Genomic DNA, 3408 nt, shown 5'->3' on the forward strand with positions numbered 1-3408 from the left:
AACTCAATCCCCACTTTGCCTTATGGAAAAATTACAAAAGTCAATATCAAAATCTTAGCATTCAATATTTACCTTAATAGCCAAGTATCCCACAGTCCGGCATCCTAAACTTCAAGCCTAGGATACACTACAGAAATCTGAAGCCTAAGCTCTGATACCAACTGTGACGACCCCACTTCTCCCAAGGGCGAACCCAAGGGTATCGGCGGGCCGCCTGCCTAGCTCGCGCCAGGACTCAAAACTTAAAGTTCAAAAGAGCACTAAATACAATATATACAATCCCAAAAGTTATATTCACATCTTCAAAAGTCTCGAGTCAAACCACTCTAATATACTACAATCACAACCAGCAGAAGATAGACCCTAAGGAGGGTCCTTATATAAACCACCGAAACAAAAACAAACATTCTAACTATTCAACTATTACAAGCCAAACTAACTAAACTAGTATACGAGCCAAAAGTCCCCGCGTCGGCCCCTGCTAAGGAAAACAAAAGGAATGGGGTAAGCTATATGCTTAGTAAGTAAACAGGGGCGAAAGCATAAATTCACGTAGCAACAATTACACATTTAGAGTAAAGCAAAAGCAGAAAAGAACAACATCATAATAAGGATACAGGTGGCTCCAAAGCCAACTCATGTGCCATGCGTGATCTCCTGCCGACACTCCGTCGACTGCAAATAATAGTCCGTAGAACTTCACTTGTACACCCACCGACACCTTATCACCCTCACTGGCCAGTCACCTCACAAACTTGCCCGGGCGAACGAAATCACAAACTTGAGCTTGAGTCACAAGCTCGGGTCACAAACTTGGTCACCTTCTCGGTGAACCGGATTCACAAAATTGGTTCATAACATGAACCTACAAACTTGGTGACCTCAGACTAAGTTGGACTGACTTCGACCAAGCCCTAACCGGCTCGAATAGTCCAACCAGGTCAAGAGTTCGCCCCAAACTCACAAACTTCACCAAAATTATTCAAAATCACAAACTTTGCAAACTTCCCAAACTTTATTCGAAAGTCGCCCCGAGCCACAAGCTCAAGGGTTTTGGTTCCAAAAGGTTCATATACATATGCCAAGTACAATTATACATTCAAATTAGGGTTTAGGTCGAGTGCGATAAAGTACACCCTCGCCTAGGTACCCTTTTCATACATATCGAAACACATAAGCAACTAACACGTAAGAGCGGCCTGAATACTTACTCAAAATACCAAAAGTAGTACAAAGGCGGAATTCACTTTGTGTGTTGGCTAGTAGTGGGCCCCACCGGCTCCGCCTAGCTCACCACTGTCTGAAATCGAAGATTATGTCACAATATATCACAAACGGCAACTAACGTACTTAAAACAAGCAAAACGGCAAAATTGGCACGCGCAAGTGCGGAAACGACAAAAATGGCACACGCGCGCGCGCGGAACGGCAAACGGGACGGCCAAATCTGCCATCTCAAACCGTTTTGGTCAAAAGTTAGGCTAGGAGTGTCGGATCAAGGTACATGAGGTACCGTTGCGAAGCTAAGAGGAAGGGCTACAACTTCCCTTTAGACATCTCAACCCAGATCTCAATAGATATAGGTCAAAAATGCACGAAATTGTGCCAGCTGTTTCATTGCGAGTTACCAAACAGTCCCTGTTTACAAGGCCGTAACTCATGGCTCAGAAATCGAAATCAAGAAATTCCAAAGGCGTTAGAAAGCTGGGACATAAGGCTAAAACTTTCTTGTTTTGGCCAAGACCTGAATCCATTCAGAACAGAACGAAAATCGAGTGCCAAAATACCCGTCAGAACTGTCCAAATACCGGGCAGTTCTGACGATCGATATTGTTTTGATCAAAACCGGAGCTACGGAACTCAGATTTCAACGTACTTTATACCGTTTCGAAGCTGAGACCAAGATCTAAATTTCTTATGAAGGAGTTGACACCCAAATCATACTGTATCAAAACCGAAAGATCACGGGCAGAAGCTAAACTAAAAGACGTACCAAATCTGATGTTCAAAACAGGCTTGAGCATTTCATCTATAACTCATGATACACTAATCCGTTTAACCTGAGATTTTACAGGCATACACAGGACTCAAGGGGCTACAATGTTGAAGAAGGCTACTCAATCTAGTTTCGAGTGCAACCAGGTCGAAAGTGCAATATACTATACCAGAATCGCAAAAACAGATTCACAAAACGTATTCTAGTGCAAACATCATAACTCAGCCTACACAAGTCCAAATCCAGAAATTCCAAAGGCATATGGTAGCTAATACATCAAGCTACATTTCATTAGAAGACCATAACAACTAATTCTGAAGCAATACCAGCCAAAACAACCAATTACAAGTGCAGTTTTCACATTCTGATCAACCCAGAACACCAACAGTAAAATCGACATATCTCACTCTACACTACTCCAAATGACCTGAAATTTTACAGGCACCTCAAACACATCAATACCTACAACTTTCATGTTTTAAGCAAAGGCCAATTCGGCCTCTAAGTAGGAGATACAAAACCGGACAGAAAAGGGGGTGGTGAAACCCTAAGTTGCTGAAATTTCCTCCAAATCCAAAATTACTTGCAATTATCACTCATTTGCACTTACTAGAGTCGTTACCCCTCATTTCCAATCATCATACATAGCCACATCATAGTGATCATATGCAACCAGCAAAAATTCCAAATAAATAGAAAACTTCATCAATCTTAACTAAAATCAAGAAATAGTCCACAAAATCACACTCATAACAACCACAAGTCATTTATTAAGCATCTTTAGATAGAAGAGAGGGGTTCCATAGTCACTTACCTTAGAACCAAAGAAGAGAGACCACTTAGCACCTTAAGCTTCCAAACAACTCCACACAACTCCTTACAAGCACTAAACTAAGAGGTTTTATGGAAGGAATTCAAGATTAAACGGTTAAGTTGTTGATTTGGGCAAGATTAGAGCAAGGAATTGAGAGAGGTTTTCTTCCTTCTTGCAAGAGAGAGGGCCGGCCAAAGGTAAGAGAAAAATGGTGATTTTTGGTTAATTTTAAGATATTTAACCAATTGGGTCAAAAGTCAAAAAATGGAATAGTAAATCTTATTGTAAGAGTTAATCTTATGGTGACACTTGTCACCTTTTTTGAAATATCTACCTAACTTTTCTCTCTCATATCAATCCAAATTGCAATCTCTACTTATCTCTTAACACCCGGTAAATTAAACCCAGTATTCGAAACTTAACCTAATCGGCCGAAATTTTCCGAACTTTTCGCACTCGTGGGTCCCACGTTCGATATACGTTGTTAATTTCTCAAAAACCAACTAATACTAGAAAAATCATCTAAAAACTCCATTTACTCAATAAAAATTATCTGGGGAATTTTTCTAATACAGAAAAATGTAGAAAAGACGAGTTT

At 40.6% G+C, this 3408-nt stretch overlaps 1 long non-coding RNA gene across 1 annotated transcript; it reads right to left on the bottom strand.

The window, feature by feature from the left end:
* Window positions 1-255: 255 nt before the first annotated feature.
* On the bottom strand, window positions 256-3075 carry LOC140035923 (uncharacterized). Its single transcript, XR_011839818.1, has 2 exons — window positions 1212-3075; window positions 256-481 (listed from the first exon to the last, which is right to left on the bottom strand). It is a non-coding gene; the product is annotated as an uncharacterized lncRNA (long non-coding RNA).
* Window positions 3076-3408: the final 333 nt, after the last annotated feature.

Source organism: Coffea arabica, chromosome 2c (genome assembly GCF_036785885.1).
Source record: "Coffea arabica cultivar ET-39 chromosome 2c, Coffea Arabica ET-39 HiFi, whole genome shotgun sequence".
Taxonomy (NCBI): domain Eukaryota; kingdom Viridiplantae; phylum Streptophyta; class Magnoliopsida; order Gentianales; family Rubiaceae; genus Coffea; species Coffea arabica.